Raw genomic sequence first — 17,902 nt, forward strand, 5'->3', positions numbered from 1 at the left:
ATAGAAGGGGGGGGATTGTAATATGTGATACAGGTAATTTGTGCTTATGTAGAATATGAGATGAAGATACGTTATAATGTTGAAAAGAAATACTCAAAAGCATTTTCAGCAGAAGCCAAGGAATTGCTTCATGTTTAGAGACTGCCACATGCCATTGCAAAACTGCATACAGCAGTGAGGAGGGGTCTAACTTGCAATTAAAAGAGCCTAGCTGGGGAAGGAGATGGATCCTTACTCAAATGCCACCTGGGCGGTCAACGCTCATCAAGCTCTGAGATCAAGATAGCAGAAGTTATCAGGGAACTTGTATCCCAATACCAGGTTCCCCCTACTCTCAGCATTCACAGCTTGCCAGGAACCACATTGTCCAGTGCAACTTGGAGAAAGAGGACATCATGAATGTGTTTGACTATGAAAAGAACAAGAGAGGTGCTGCCTCGAGCGACAGAAAGGGTATAAAACCTGACTGTACCAGACTGCCTTAGTGAACAGAGCGGGCCTGATGCGATAGAGGTCGGATCAGTGTTCACCCAGTGTCCATCCAGGCTCAACGCTGTCCCTTTGATTGTGGATCTCAAGACTGTATATCAGTCATGCAATACATTCCATTCTTTTCTTTTTTAATTCTTATTAAATTGGCTTGATCAATTTCTATCTATAACAATTCCAACCACTTGACATTCAGCTGTGTGTAATGGAGATAGGTACTACAAGTTTCCTATTTATGCACAATTTGCTGTCTGAGAGCACTCAGTTCTCAAAGTCACAGGAGCTTGCAGGTCTGTGTCTGAGATGACTTTAAAAACAAAAACAACCTTTATGTGCTACACCTGTATATCAAAACTTCATAATAGAAATCACAAGCTGATTCTGCTGTTGAGTGGATTAAAAAAAACCCACAAAAAACTATAGCAAAACTGTGACCAAATAAAATAGGTAAACAAAACAACCACCAAGAAAAAGCCAAAACCAACAGAAAAATCCCCACAAATCCAGAAAAAGGTAAAAATCAGGTGAAGGAGGCAGAGATCCAAGAGCAACAAATGGGCAGAGCAACTACAGAAGTGCAGAAAGGAAAGATAATAAGAAAGGAGAGATAATAAGTGGGTATGACACCAAACTAGCCAGGGGATCTGAGATACTGTTCTCACCCTTCTGGAAACAATCTGACATCAAAATACACTGAAAATCAATGATGGTGATTGTGATAATGGGAATCTCTACGTTTAGCTTTCATATATGCATTGTGTGTGAGTTTTGTTTTCCTGTGAAGTCGCATCATCTGGCAAGGGGGCTTTTCTGTCCAAAGAAAAACACTGCAGTGGAAAAGGAGGCCAGTTTGGAAAAGATTAAAAATAAGAGGTAAAAATAAAGTAATTTTTAAAAATATGTTGTTTGGTTGGTTTGCTGTTTGTTCATGGGTTTTTTGCCTGTCTTTGAAAGCAGCCCCTCAGATGTTAATGCACACAGCAAGTCCTTTGTAACGGGCTGTCTTTGCAAAAAAATTGCCAATTTTGTTATGCAAGACAGAAACAGCTTCCCTTGGGCTACAGCTGGAAGGCTTAGAAATGTGTTCCAGAAACTCAGGATAGGGCAGAGTCTGAGTAAACACAATTTAATGTCATGGAGTGCAAGATGCAAGTTACCCAATGAAGTAATCAGAGCTTGTAAATGCCAAGCAGCGGGAAAGGGCTGTGCATTGGAATGACAGGGAGCAGCCACAGAGGCAGGATGGACAAGTTTCCCAGCCAAACCAGACCAGAAGTGTTATGAATAAAAAGTTATCTATGTTTTTAAGGTTGCAGAGTTAAAACAAGTTGGACCAGTTGCTGTTCAGTTAGCTTCATTGTTAAGAGTTCTTCTTCAATTACCTCTTAGTGGTTGGCGATTAACCATTGTCCCCATGAGGCTTGCCAGGGAGTGACACAGGGTCCCTGCAGGTACCAGGAGAATGGGAGTGGCATCAGAGCTGGTATGCAGATGAGAAATGCATTGCACCAAATTTTGCAGTTTTCCAGGAAAACCCCTAAAAACAAGGAGCCAACATAGAACTAGGGGACCTAGGTGATGTCTAAGGATGGGAGCGTAGTCCAGTGCCTGCTTGGATCCTTTTTGTTTTTCACCCTAACCCGAAAAGAGGTTGATTAAAGAGAAGCCCCGGGGTGTTAGACAAAAAAGATAGGAATCTCCTAATCTCTGGTGAGGACGGAATCCCCAGCTCTGCCTGCAGACCAGTGGACACAGCTGCATCATCCTCCTCCTCCGTGCCACGCCTCCCTGTGTCCCTCCCTGGCAAGCGGCCAGCATCAGGGGGACAATTGTTAATCACCAGCCATTAACAGGTAATTGAAGAACTTTTCTTTGGCAGTGAAACTAACTTACAACAACTGGTTTGACTTGTTTTTAACTCTGCAACAAAAAAAAAAATGTATAGCTTTCTATTCATAACACCCACCTTAGGAAGGACTCAGCTCCTCTCCCACACCTTGATGGCAGGCACTAAACTGCCACGTTAATCACGAGGAACTCAAGCCCCTGCCAGCCTTACAGATGTCTCCAGTCACCTGTACGCCACAGATCTCAAATCCCTTAAGAACCTCACGAGGAACCCCAGCCCCACGCACCACTTACAAAGGACGCAAAGCCCTGCATGCCTTCCTGCAAAACCCAACACCTACAAAACCCCCCCTCCAGTTTGTGTGCCTCATGAGGGACCCCGGCCAAGTGCCATCCTTACAGGGGTCCCCCAATCCCCTGCATGCCATAGAAAAGCCAGGCTTGGCATTAACTCTAGCCAGCAGTGTGTTCCCTGGCAGAAACCAATTCCCTTCTGGGCATTAGGAAGACGTGTTGTGGTGCCGGCTGCATCTGTGGGAGCGATGGGGAGCATGAGCCCGTGCTGTGCTGCACTGCTGAGCTGGCAGCACGGTGGATACAGGCAGGACGTTCTCTGTTTCCCCCAGAGCTGGGGCCTGCAGGCACCTTGCCGGCCCTTGGCACAGGCTGTGCCAGCCAACAAAGCCCAGCAGGCCGGGAGGAGAGCCCGGGGGCAGCAGGAAGCTGAGAGAAGCCCCTGCTCTGGAACTGAGGCTGTTCTTGCAGAAGCAAACAAAGATGGTGACTTGAAGAGATTCCCACTGTGCTCAAAGTTTGCCTCTGAAGACTAAGAGGTGAGCTTGTCAAGAATCCCAGGAAACATCTGGGAAAAGGTTTTACATAACATGGTTGTGAGTAGGTACAAAGTTCCTGTGGGAAAAGATCTTTGCCTCTGCAGCAGGCTGGGTGTCTTAGGGTGCCTTACTTCTTTGCAGAGTAAACATTACCACTGAAATGCCACTTTATTTTTTATTGTATAAGTGTAAAGAATTTTCCAGAACTGTAAGACTACTTTCAAAAATAGAAACATATTGTGGAAAAAGGGATGAACCATGTGGTGAACTGTCTCTACAAGAAGCATTTCTAAATATTTCTAAAAATTAGAAGTGAAGATAAAATAGGGTTGCTTTTTCAGGATTCTAAAACTGCTTTAGGAGTGAAGTCCTTAGTCCTTGAAAAGTCCTTAAATTCTGTAGTACTCAGGAATAAATATTTCAGGTAGTCTCTCTACAATAAATAAATTTTAAAATATTTCTAAAACTTTCTCATTTCTAAAAATTCAAAACAAAGGCAAAATGGGGTGGCTTGTTCTCAGGAGCCCCATGCTGCTGCCTGCCCCCTGGGCTCCCCCATCCCCTCGGGGCCCCGCCGCTGGGCACAGCAGCCCCTGCCTGGCTCCTGCCTGCCCACACCGTGGCCATCCACGGCTGCTCCTGGGCACGGAGCTCAGCCAGTGCTGCTGCCAGGTGGGCTTTGCTGCTGCTACCTCCCAGACACTGGGGTGACAGCTCCATCTCTCTATTGCAGCAGAAGAAGGGGCCATCACCTACTGATTCATAGAATCACAGAATCACAGAATTTCTAGGTTGGAAGAGACCTTTAAGATCATCGAGTCCAACCCATGTTCTAGCACCTCAACTAGATCATGGCACCAAAGTGCCACATCCAGTCTTTTTTTAAACACATCCAGGGATGGTGACTCCACTACCTCCCTGGGCAGATGATTCCAGTGTTTGACCACTCTTGCTGTGAAAAACTCCCTCCTTAAGTCTAGCCTGTATCTCCCTTGGTGCAGCTTGAGACTGTATCCTCTTGTTCTATCTCTTGTTGCCCGGAGAAAGAGACCGACCCCCAGCTCACCACAGCCACCCTTCAGGAAGTTGAAGAGAGTGGTAAGGTCACCTCTGAGTCTCCTTTTCTCCAGGCTAAACAATCCCAGCTCCCTCAGCCGTTCCTCGTATGGCTTGTGTTCCAAGCCCCTCATCAGCCTCGTTGCTCTTCTTTGGACACACTCAAGCATCTCAACATCCCTCCTAAACTGAGGGGCCCAGAACTGGACACAGTACTCAAGGTGTGGACTCACCAGTGCCGAGTACAGGGGAAGAACGACCTCCCTGCTCCTGCTGGCCACACTATTCCTGATACTGGCCCAGGATGCCATTGGCCTTCTTGGCCACCTGGGCACACTGGTGGCTCATGTTCAGCCGACTGTCAACCAGCACCCCCAGGACCCTTTCCACCTGAGCACTGTCCAGCCACACTGTCCCCAGCCTATAACGTTGCAGGGGGTTATTGTGGCCAACGTGCAGGACTCGGCACTTGGATTTATTGAACTTCATCCCATTAGATTCTTCCCATCCATCCTACCGTTCCAAGTCCCTCTGCAAAGCCCTCCGTCCCTGTAACAGAGCCACACATGCTCCCAGCTTAGTGTCATCTGCAAATTTACTAATAATAGACTTTAAACCCTCATCCATATCATCAATAAAAATATTAAACAGAACTGGCCCCAGCACAGACCCCTGAGGGACACCCATGGTGGCTGGCCGCCAGCTGGATGCAGCACCATTCACAACCACTCTCTGGGCCCGGCCATGCAGCCAGCTCCTAACCCAGCACAGAGTGCTATTGTCCAAGCCACGGGCTGCCAGTTTATCAAGGAGTATGCTGTGGGAGACGGTGTCAAAGGCCTTGCTGAAATCCAAATAAACAAGATCTACAGCCTTCCCTGCATCCACTAGGCAGGTTACATGGTCATAGAAGGTGACCAGGTTGGTTAAACATGACCTACTCCTCCTAAACCCATGCTGATTGGGTCTGATACACTGGCCATCCTATTAATTCTGTGTGATGGCACTTAATATAAACTGTTCCATTATTTTGCCAGGTACTGAGGTCAGGCTGACTGGTCTATAATTACCAGAATCCTCCTTTGTGCCCTTTTTGTGAATGGGTGTCACATTGGCCAGCTTCCAGTCATCTGGAACCTCACCAGTGAGCCAGGACTGTTGGTAAATGATGGAGAGTGGCTTTGTAAGCTCATCTGCCAGCTCTCCCCTTACCCTGGGGTGGATTCCGTCAGGTCCATAGATTTATGAACATCCAAGCATTTCAGTAGTTCTTTGACTGCCTCCTCTTGGATAATGGGGGGGACCATTCTGCTCCCTGACACCATCAACCAGCCCAGGCGGACAGGTGTCTTGAAGGCAAGTCATCTTCCCACTAAAAACTGAGGCATAGTAGGCATTAAGCACTTCTGCCTTCTCCTCATCTGCAGATACTAAGTTCCCTCCCTTGCCCAATAAAGAACAAAGGCTGGTCTTACCCTTCCTTCTAGCATTAATGTGTTTGTAAAAATATTTTTTATTATCCTTTACAGAAGTCGCCATTCTATGTTCCAACTGAGCTTTGGCCTCCCTAATTTTTTTCCTGCATGCTCTAGCAGCCCTCTTGAATACTTCCTTAGAGACCTGACCCTCCTTCCAAAGCTGATACATCCTCTTTTTATTCCTAAGTTCCTCCTAAATCTCCTTGCCCAGGCAGGCTGGACGTTTACCCCACTGACTTACCTTTCGGCACACAGGGACAGTCTGTTCCTGTGCCCTCAAGATCTCTGTTTTGAGGCATGCCCACCCTTCCTGGACTCCTTTGTTTTTAAGGGCTGCCTCCCAAGGGACACTCTGAATAAGTATCCTAAACAGGCGAAAGTCTGTCCTCTGGAAGTCCAATGCAAGAGTCTTACTGGTGCTCCTCCTGACTTCACCAAATATTGAGAACTCTATTATGTCATGATCACTCTGCCCCAAGCGACCTCCAACCACCACATCTCCCACCAGCCCATCTCTATTTGCAAACAGCAGATCTAACATAGTCCCTCCCCTGGTGGGTTCACCCACCGGCTGCGACAAAAAGTTGTCCTCCATACACTCTAAGAATTTCCTGGACTGCCTCTTTACTGCTCTATTAAGTTCCCAGCAGATGTCTGGTAGGTTGAAGTCACCCACAAGAACAAGGGCTGATGATCCTGAAACATTACCTAGCTGCTTATAGAATAAGTCATCTACCTCTTCTTCCTGCTTGGGTGGACGATAACAGACTCCCAGTAGGGTGTCAGCCTTGTTGGCCTTCCCCTTAATTCTTACCCATAGACATTCAACTCCAGCTTCCTTAGTTTCAATTGCTACGGCATCAAAAGTCTGCTTAATATAAAGGGCCACCCCTCCACCTCTTCTTCCTTTCCCGTCTCTTCTGAAGAGCTTGTAGCCATCCAGTGCAGCGCTCCAGCCATGTGAGGCATCCCACCATGTTTCCGTGATGGCAGCTACATCCTAGCTCTGCAGCTGCACCATGGCCTCCAGCTCATCATGTTTGTTGCCCAAGCTGCGTACATTGGTATACACGCATCTCAGCTGGGCTACTGACTTCACCCCTAACTTAGCCTTGCAACTCTTGGGCCTGCTTCCAGACAGCCCAGCTGCATCCCCTTCCCCCTTCAAACCTAGTTTAAAGCCCTCTCAATGAGCTCTGCCAGTTCATGAGCTAAAAACCTTTTGCCCTTAACAGAGAGATGTACCCCATCTGGTGCCAGCAGAGCAGATGCTGTAAAAGTTTCCCCATCATCAAAGAATCCAAATGTTGCCGATGACACCAACCCTTAAGCCATTTGTTGGTGATGCGGATTCTCCTGTTTCTTTCATCATTTTCCTCCGCCACCAAAGGGACTGAGCAGAACACTACCTGTGCTCCTGCCCTATCAACTACCTGACCCAGTACCCTAAAGTCCTTTCTAATTGCCTTGACACTCCTCTTTTCAATCTCATCATTGCCAGCCTGGAGTATCAGCAGTGGATAATAATCAAAGGACTGAATCAGCCCAGGAAGTCTCTCAGTGATATTTTGTACCCGGGCCCCAGGGAGGCAACAGACCTCCCTGTGGGATGGGTCTGATCGACATACGGGGCCCTCAGTTCCCTTCAGAAGGGAATCACCTACTACGATTACCGTTCTTTTCTTCTTGATGTTAGAGGTAGTGATCCATCTTACAGATGAATCATAATTGGGGGTGCTCACTGGGCAGACAGTTTTCTTCTAAATCATCTAGTTGGGTCTTTAGTTCCAGGACCTCATACCTATTCTGTAGTGGGACTTGCCAGGATGATGGGGATGGGGAGGAGTTTTTGTTATTACTTCCCCAAATGGGGACCCATTTCCACTCCTCTTCATCCACCAGGTGCCCTTCTATTGCCTGACAGCGGGAGGCATAGAAGTCCTCAGTCTCTCGGTCAGAGGCCTCCCTTAAAGATGGAAGGGCCCAGCTCCACCAACCTATTTCCATTTCACTTTCCCTGATACTCCTTAACCTTTCAACTTCCTCCCTAAGCTCAGCCACCAGTGAAAGGAGGTTGTTCACCTGTTCACACCGCAGGCAGGTCTCCTCCACAACACTCCCTGAAGCCACCGATAAGCTCAAACATTCTGGGCTTGGATGGGTCTGTACAGACACATCCTTTTTGGAGGGCTCAACTCACTTACACTTATACCAGCCACAGTTTTTGACCGTGTAGAAACCATTACTAACAGACACCTCAAACACAAGCAGGCAGCAGAAAAACCTCAAACAACACAGAGGACTCCTTACTAGCAAGAAAGTTGGCAACCCTGTCTGTTTGCCCTGCCTGTGGGAACTGCCGCGCAAACTGCCTTGTATAAGCCCCAGAGACTCACCACACCCGTTTGCTCGCTCCTGTTCGCCCCGCTCCCCAGACACCTCTTATAATCAACCACTCAGCAGCAACTCAGGTAGCTGCACCCCTTGCTCCTCACTGACTCACAATGGCCCAATGGCGGGGCAGCAGGGCTTAACTCCAGTGTTGTTTAGAGGGCAAGGCCAGGGAGCTCAGGGGCAGAGGAAGGGATGCGTTGGTCTCAGGAGGGGCTGGAGGCTGCTCGGCTAGTCTTGGGGTCTCTAGAAGAACTTGAGAAATGGCTGGGACAGGATACAGGGAGATCAAAAAAGGGATGAAGGCATCTTGGGGAGACCTATGGGGAGAGCAGGTGGCAGTGGGATCTACAGGGTAGGAGGAGGTTCCCTTGCAGATGGCTGTTCTGGGGTCCCCTTCACAGACCACCTGAGAGGGCTGTCCAGGCCCTTATTACTGCTGGAGGAGCTGCTCACGCTGTCTGGGTGTGAGGTGCAGCCACCGTCTTTCAACTCCTGTCCCGAACTGCCCCTGTGGTGAGAGGAGGTGGCTGAGGCCCCAGCTGCCAGTGGCACACAGGGAGCCTCCTGCACAGCAGGGTCCAGAGCTGGCAAGGCTCCCCAGCACGGCTGCAGCTGCTGGCACAGCTCGGCTCAGCTGGACAGCTGCCCCTTATTGCTGGATCTGGATCTATGTAGAAATCACAAACAGGACAGTACTACTCAGGAATGTGCCTTCAGCCGTTTCATTTTCCAGCATTAGTCTCATTATATAGTTATGACAATGGGAAGATGCAAACATTTCACATCCCAAGCAGCAGACCAAGAACTTAATGTTGCAACTTACTTTAAAAGTTTCCTGGCCAATCACAAAACCCAAAACCTATTGACAGTAGTTCCATCCAATTAATGTAAGCACACATTCCTTTGGCTAAAGTAATGCTTGCTTATTTCAAATACAATATCTGCTTAAAATACAACGCACAGAGCTCCATTATTAAGCTTAGAACTTCCTCACGTTCAACTAGATAGACGTTTCTGCAGGTTAGGGAGTTGTTTTAGACAAGTGTTAATACATAGACCATTGCTCTCTAAGTCTTTACTTGCCTACTTCTTATACAATTTTTCTGCTGGGAAATCTTATGATTACTTTTTAGCTGTAATTGCAGTTCTGCTGTCACTGAGGCTTGCCTTTTGCAGCTTTCCCAAAACCCTCAGATTCTATGGATTCCCACAATTCCCCCTCTTGGTTCAACTAAAAAGAAACTTTCCTAACTGTCTCCTTTATTAACTCCCTTGCATTTTGTAGATTTCCTATAATATATCTGCTTGTTACTTGCTTAAAGCTTCCTTTTTGCTCACATTAAGTATTGCTATATTACAACACAGCAATTTTAATGCTGTGAAAGTCCAGTCAGTTCAAAGGGCATAAGTCATGTCTGATAACAATTACAAGTCATTGTTCAAAAAATCTCGCCTGTTCTAAGGTTTTAATTCAAAACATTTTTTCTATGGCTATACCTTCATCTACCATCTCTGTAAGATTTGGAGAACTTTCTGTGAATCTATTTCCTACTTTTCTCTCTTGTATGACAAAAACTTCTTTGATAGTTTTCTCCATCATTTGTCGCACCAAAGTCTGCAAGGTGTCACTACTAGTATGGCCACCAAAACACTCTGCACGTATAGACCTATCTTACAGAGTTCCCTTAGCCAAGGTGCAAAGCTCCATTCTTGGAACAAATCATCTAACTATGACAGACCATCTTCTTTAATTTGAGCTGTCAAATCTTTCAGCTTTTGTATGCTGTTTGGATGGATTCAGAATGCTCTGACAGGATCATGCAACAGAATCCTTCAAATTCCTCACAACCGTGTCCATGTGCCAGTAAAAGAAAATCTACCACTGCCCTGTTTTGATGGGTAGCATGTCTAACACTAGTAACATCTGTCAGCATATCACTGATTGCAGTGGATGTGGCATTAGTTTCTTTACTCAGCCAATATCCAACTCAATGTCATTGTTTCAATGCCCTTGCTGAAGCCAGTTGGGGTAAAAACAAACCTGGCAGCCGGGGCAGGCCTGGCAGGCAGGGCCACGGCCAGGAGCAGCAGAAGTAGGAGGCGCAGAGCAACGGGCCATGGTGCCTTGCCCTCTGCCAGTCCCGCAGCTCTTGCTGCCACCGCTGTCCTGACACCGCTGTCCCAACGTCAGCACCGCTGCTGCCACCGCCGCTGCTGCCACAACAGTTGTGCTCAGGGACTGACTGCTGGCTCCTTGTGCTGCTGTGCAACCACGGGGCTCTGGGACCTCAGAGCCTGCTCTGACATCATGGCCAGGGTGGAATTGTTTGGGAAGGTGGATCTGCCTTCTTCGGGAGGGAGCTCATCCTGCCCAGCTGCTCTGCCCAAGGGCTGTGACAGAGTCCCAGCTCAGCTGATCTCACAGGCTGGGGCATGAAGGGATGCAGAGCAGCTCTGCCAGGATGGACTTGGGGTTGCTGCTAGAAGAGAGGCTGGACGTGAGGCAGCCATGTGCATCCAAAGGAGAGTGCCCAGCAGGTTGAAGGAGGTGATTCCACCTCTCTGCCCTGGTGAGACTCCACCTGGAGTACTGTGGAAGAGGTTTTACAGTGGCCTCTGTGAGCCATCAAGATGTTTGATAAGAGGATCCACGTTAACCCTGGAAATAATTTTCTGCCAATTTTCTATGTCATTGATATAGAAACCAAGAAAGAAAGAAGGATAAATAAGAGAAACCTGCAATGGCCTATTCCAAGAAGAGCTTTGTAAGAATGTAGAAAAGGCATGCAGGCTAGAATAAAAACAGGGTTTGAAGCCTTCTGGAAATGGAGTGTGTTTCTTTGTAGTGTCTCGGTCTCTACCACGACAGAGTACTGCATTCTGCTCTGGGTCCCCAAGACAGGAAGGATCAAGTCCAGAGGAGGGACAAAATGCTCTGAGGGCTGGAGCCCTTCTGCTTTGGAGACAGGCTAGGAGAGCTGGCAGTGTTCAGCCTGGAAGAGAGAAGACTCCAGGGACACCTGATTGCTGCCTTTCAGGGCCTTATGGGGGCTTGTAAACAGATGGGACAGAATTTTTAGTAGAGCCTTTTGTGACCAGACCGAGGGTCTTTTAATCTAAAAGATGGTCAATTCAGACTAGATGAAAGAAGCACATATTTTACACTATTGCTTTTGAAACCCTGGCACAGGTTGCCCAGAGAGGTGGACATCCATCCCTGCAGACATTCAAGCTCCTGCTCTGAGCAACCTGACCTAGTTCAAGGTGTCCCTGCTCACTGCAGGCCATTGGGACCAGATGGCCTTTAAATGTCCCTTCCAACCCAAGCCATTCTGTGCTTCTGTGCACCATCAAAGCAGTGCTGCATTAGTGCTGGGCTGATTGTGCTGGCAACTGTATTTTGGTACTTGTGCCATTTAGCAATTGGCCACGAGAGGATTGATGGGCTGGACGGTGAAGTCTGCAAATAACACTCAGTGTGCTCAAGGAGAAAAAGGAGAGGAACACGGCTTCCAGTTCAGATAAATGCCAGCATTTTGCTGCCCATTCCTGGTTAGAGAAATAAAGGAATGTCCTGAAGATCCCTTCATGTGGATTCATTATTGGCTATATCAGTACTTGTGTTCTGTAAAACAGGTAAGTTGTTACAGCTTCTTGCTCCATTTATCCCTGGATAAACCCCAAATACTGCATTGCTCCTTGTCTACTTTCTTCCAAGTCAAGGCAAATTTTGTTCATTACTGAGTGGGACATAGTCATCTGTTCACAAGCAAATTCCTCTTGCCATTCACACAACGGCAAGACTGCTTTGTTGATTTGCTCTAATTGGACTGTAATTAAGGCCTACCTTTCACTAGAATTAAAGCTGATGCATTGGGAGGCAAAGTGTTGAGTCATTTCTCCTGGAGTCTGACACTGTAGAGAGTTGTTCTGTAAGTAAATGACATTTGAAGAGAGGTGTAGTCTACCATACTTCTGGCATACTAAAAGTGAGAAAAAAACCTTTGAATCAGGATTTTATCCTTTCTTCCTCCACCTCTTCCTCCCAGGAATTTTAATCTCCGAGGTCTAAGCTCTTCAGCTGCCTCACAAACATTCTTTTAATTCAGACAGTCATCCATGCAGTGAGCCACAAATCAGGACCATGGTGTGAACCTTGAAGCAATGTAGGTTTATAGCACTGAAAATAATAATCCAACACCCAGGTTAAGCCAAGCATTTCTCAAATAACTCCACATGTCCTCAGAGATGTTTCAAAAATGATCATTTAATAAGCTGCGAGTGGGGAGAGAGAATGTCCTCAAAATCAAAAATACAGCTTTTTGAGGTCTTTATATTCCTATAAAAAGAGAGTCCAAATTGTTAATCTATGGAACATTAACTAAGAAGTGAATGACAGATTGTCAAAATAATTGCTTAGGGAACAAATGACCATAAATAAAAACAAGTTTAATGTAGATAATAAGTAAACCATCACACTAAGGAAAAAGCCTGACCAGCCAAAACTAAAACAAATAAAGCTGTTTCATCTGCCTCATAAAAGAAAAAAAAAAAAGAAAATAATCAGAGATCATCAAGGGCATTACTATCTATAGAAACTTTTGGGTATTGGGAAAAAAGGAAGGAAAGTGTAGCATGCAATTCACAGATGTAACCTGGAATTTATTGGTGGATTTGTTGCAGAATTTCTGAGAGCAGAGTGGAAAAGCATAGGGACTGATCAGACCATGTGTGGGCATTTACAGCAGTCTAAGGGATGTTTCTGGGACCAGCTGCAGGAGGAAAAGCAGCACACAATTCCTGGGACAATCTCTTTGCTGGCTGTGGACTTTTTGACAGTCTGTCCCCTGGGGCTGGGGGAGCTGTCACGGGGCAGGGAGGGCCAGGGGTGGTAGTGGCTGCTCAGGGATGCCTTTGGCCCGTGTCCCTGGCAGCAGCCACTGCCCAAGCAGCTGCGCTGCCCCCGGGCTCTCCTCCCGGCCTGCTGGGCTTTGTTGGCTGGCACAGCCTGTGCCAAGTGCCAGCAAGGTGCCTGCAGGCCCCAGCTCTGGGGGAAACAGAGAACGTCCTGCCCATATCCACCGTGCTGCCAGCTCAGCAGTGCAGCACAGCACGGGCTCACGCTCCCCATCGCTCCCACAGATGCGGCCGACCCCACAACACGTGCTTCCCATTCCCAGAAGAGCCTCAGAATGGGTTGCTGTTGGGGAACCCTCTGTTTGCATGTGATAAGGGCAAGTTTGGCTATCTGTTTCTGCCAGGAAATTATTTGGAAGTGCTCAACTGAACCTCAACTCAGAGCTTCGGCACTGCAGTTCATGTCTTTGATTGTAATTCCGTCCTAGCAGTCAGTTTTATACCCCTCCCCTTATTTTCTATTGTTATAGCATATTTTATTACCAAGGGCTTGCTCCTTTACCCCATGTCTTGGTTTTGCCCACTTGTCCATCCCCCCAAAGACCTGCCCTTTTGTTCACTGTTCCTCCTCCCATTGCATGTCAGTCCCTCTCCAAGCCTGCCCCTTGCTCTAGAAATTTTCCTATCAATTTTGTATCCTTCGGAACCCCATTGGTTTGTTTAAATTCTTCCCCTCCCCTGTAATCCCCAATTGGTTTAAACCTTGTATTCCCCGCCTGGTGTTCCACCCTCAGTTTCTCCCAATTGGCTAAAGATTGGATCCTCCCCTGGGACCCTGCCAAGTTTGTAAGTTGGTGTATGCCTTTAATGCAGTGTTGTTCTGGCCCTGATGGTCTGTAGAATAATCACCTTCAGAAAACATAGAGCAGACCTCACCCTGTTCCTTGTCCCTACCCTCAGGGCAGTCCTACCCCCAAGGCAGTCCACCTGTGCTGTAGAGCAGCTGTGCCCTGCAGCCACAGCCCAGATTCAACAGTTTTCTGGGGGCAGCCCAGTCCCACTGGGGGTGTGGGCAGCTAGTGGGGCTGAAGAAATGGGGCAGCACAGCACTTCCCAAATCAGCTCTGGGCCCTGCTATGCAGGAGGGTCCCTGTGTGCCACTGGCAGCTGGGGCCTCAGACACCTCCTCTCTTCACAGGTGCTCCTCTCCATCTCCAGAAGACCAGCCTAATAACGCAGGCAGCGAGAATTTGAGCCATGACCTCAGCTCTCCACTTCTGCCCCTATCTGCCCTGCCATGGCTGCAGCAGTGTCATGAGGCCATCCCAAAACCCACCGCTCCTCAATGAGAACCTCTGCCCCTGAGCCCCTTGGTCCTGTTCCCCGGCCAGGACTGAAGGTGGGCAGCTCTTGCCTGGCAGGGCAGGGCGTGGCCCACATTTTATATTCAAATAAAGAGTTGGAGTTTTCACAGTTATGTCTGGGTGGTAGCACCAACAAAGCCCACCCGGCAGCAGCAGTGGCTGAGCTCCGTGCCCAGGGGCAGCCGTGGATGGCCACGGTGTGGGCAGGCAGGAGCCAGGCAGGGGCTGCTGTGCCCAGCGGCGGGGCCCGAGGGGATGGGGGAGCCCATGCTGAGCATCCCTGGGCTGAGGGCACATTTCCTTCTGTGGGATCATCTGGGCCTGGACCTGAAGAGGCACAAAGGGATATTTTGGGTTGCCTGATGAGGGTCCCAGGAGTCCCGCATGTTTTAAATGAATTAGCTTTTTTTGATTAATAAGGAGAATTTATTCCATAATTAAAATTCAGTCGTAGAAAATCTAGAAGCAAATATCAGATTGGCCCTGAAGCAGGCTAACAGCATCAGGTGAGACAGGTGGGGCATTTCTCTCCCCTGTGCATCACGAAGGGACAGCTCTCTCAAAGTCTTTTTTGTCCGTTTCCAAGCTCCAAGCGGTGTGGAGGGCAGGAGTTTTTCTGCTTTCTTATGGTTGTTTTTATCCTTTTTGCATATTCATGTATTTTTTCCTTTCTTGCTGCAGCTCTTGCTGAGAGTTTCCCCAAAACTGGTAAAAAATTCACTTTGTTAGAGGAAAATCTCCTGCAATATGCATTCTAGGAGGCACACATTTATCTTATAGATGATGCAAATCGAATGCACATTGCTGAGGTTTTGTCAGACAAATAATCTTCTGGAATCAGCATTTCTGGGGACGAATATTCAGGCTAGGATTTTGGTGCATGTTGATTGCCCTGAACCCTCCTTTGTTATGCTAGGATTTTCATTAGGCGAGATTACTGTAGTCTCAGCATGAATTTGTGCATACAATCTATCAGAATCTCTCTCTTTCTCTATTAATTTATTAAATTTGTACTTTTAGGATACACTTTGACAAAGCTTACTTATTTTCTAATTTTATGTTTAGTATTTCTAAAACTTAACAGCTACGCTTTTATACTACTAGTCAGGGTATAAAATTAACAGCTCTTCTCATAAGGTAGATTCTTCTAAATCTTTAATTTCTTTTCTTTGGATTGTCAATTATATTTTTTTATATCAATGCATGTGCTTATTGTAATTTAGATATATTTTGACTCCATAGTCGTTTAAGGCTGGTAATATTTGTAAAATAAGTTTTTCATGTTTTCTTATGTTGCCTGCTAAAATGTGTCTTTATAACTGTCTCATGTTCTTGTTTTCTAATTCTTGAGCAATTTGCTTTATTCTACTCTCAGGATTTATTTCTTCTCTAGCTCTTCCAGAGCAAAAAGTTTTAATATATTGCTTACAAATTTTGCCATTTTATTCTTTTTGCTCTATTTCACATTTTCTTTATTGCAGTCTTTTACTACTCATAGTGCACATTCTGAATTTGTTAAAATTATAGCGTACTACACTAACTTGGGAGTGTGCATATGGCTCATTCTTTTTGGGCTTGGATAACTAATACAGTGACAATAATCCTCTGCAGTTTTAACTCTCTAGCTCTCTCAAAGCCCCTTTGAGTTGCAGCCAAAGGGCCAAGATGTGTATCTTCTTGGTAGCAGAGGTTACACCTTGGGATCTAGTCACTGACGTCATTCGTCTCATTCTCAGTATTTACTTCATAAGATTTATAAGAGCCTTTTAAATTGTTTTTCAGGATTTAGGATAGCATCTGCTTATTTCTAATTGTTATAGTTTTGTTTCTTTGACATTTTAGCTCTAAAGTTGTAATTAGTCTGTACATTTCTCTTTCCTTCAGCTATACTTGGCTTTTTTCCTTTATTTTAATGTGATCCTTATTAAATATCTAACGGCTTTTGTTATATCCTATCTGATTTAATGTTACTTTTAATGTTTCTTGGAACTTAAATCTGGTTTGTATCTTATATACTTTTTTTTTTTCCGATTTTTCACGAATCATATTATTGTTCTAATATATTCTTTACAGTGTTTCATTAGCTTTTACTTCTATTTCTTTAGTCTGTTATAACAAAAGCACTAAAATATTTTATTTTTTGAAATAAATTTGCATATCACACCTTAAATGTTCAGTTCACTTAAAACAACCTCATGAATAATACAGTTTAAAATATTTTACTTCTCATAACAATGGGTTTTACAGCTTACAAGCTTAGGTATTAACATGCATCAGTCTATTTTACTTCAAGAAGTAGTGGTGACTTTTTAGTGAGGTTTGGCTGGTGTTTCTGTTGGTGGATTTACAGGTCTTCTGTCGTGCCTTTCTTTGCAGCTGAACCTGCTGGTGAAGGTGGTGCAGCTTCCCAAGCCACGTCCAGGACTGAGGCTGTGGGAGATGCTGAGGGTAGGTCAAGGCCTTTCCCCTGGGAGAGCTGCCAGCTCAGAGCCCAAAGCTGGGCCAGGGGGGCATCGCTGCAGGTGCCAGCACAGAACCATGCACGTGTGTGCCCTCGCCCTGTGTGATTCCCTCACCCCTCCTGTGGCTCAGTGGTGCCCGTGCAGATCAGCAGAGACGGCAGAAGCTTCTGTGGCTGTTGAGTTACAGGTGTGTCTGCAGGGAGGACTTCTCCAGCTCCTTTGCTGATTCCTACACAGAAGCCTGGCAACCATCGCAGAGGTGAGTAGTGTGTCCCTGCTGACCCCACAGGCTGAGCCCTACTTTTGTGGGATCTGTTCCTGGGAAAAGGAATTCTGTTGCTCTAAGGTCCTCCGAGGCGGAAGGACCAAGCTACAGGACACCAGAAACCCCATGATCCATCCGAAAACATGAGGCAAATGCTGAAGGAAATGCAGCAGGCAGGAGAAGGTGGGTGCATTTCCCTCATGCTACCCTGGGTCTCAGCATCTGGGGGCTTTGGCTGCACATCTGGACACGCCGTGCCTGGCACAGTGGGAAGGGATCCATGGCAGCCTCGCTGCCCTGCTGCTGCTTTGACGTCTTGCAGGGCTGTTTCCCAGCCTGGCCTGGCTGCAGCTTCTGCCCAGCCCCTGCAAGAAGGCATTTGGCATCAGCTGACAGGCCACCTAATTGCACCACAGGCCTGAGATCCCCTGAAATTTTCCAGTCGCCGGGTAGAATAGAAAGGGCACCAGTTTGGAGAAGGGACGGCCCTGGCCTTCCCGAAATGTCTTTAGGGATTTCCTGATTCTTAGCCATGTCTTTGACAATCATTCCCTCCTGAAGGCGCCACCTCCCCAGTGGGGAACAGCCCCACCTGATCCAGCTGTCCCTCTTCCTTTCTCCAGAAGTGGATGCAGAGGCTGGGCATAAGGCGGCATTTCCCAGAGGAAGCAGTGGTTCCATGCCAGCCTCTGCTGCAGGAAGAGAGGCGATGCCAGGCACAGGCACAGGAGGTAATTGCTGTGCCTCTGGGCCTGAGCCCTGCTGAGGCTTGAGCTGCCCTCTCTGCTGTTTGGCAGTGCGGGCACAGCCTGGACTAGAGCGGCACAGCCCAGGGGAATTATCCCGAGCAGGCTCA

The sequence above is a fragment of the Passer domesticus genome, chromosome 9 (assembly GCF_036417665.1).
Source record: "Passer domesticus isolate bPasDom1 chromosome 9, bPasDom1.hap1, whole genome shotgun sequence".
Taxonomy (NCBI): domain Eukaryota; kingdom Metazoa; phylum Chordata; class Aves; order Passeriformes; family Passeridae; genus Passer; species Passer domesticus.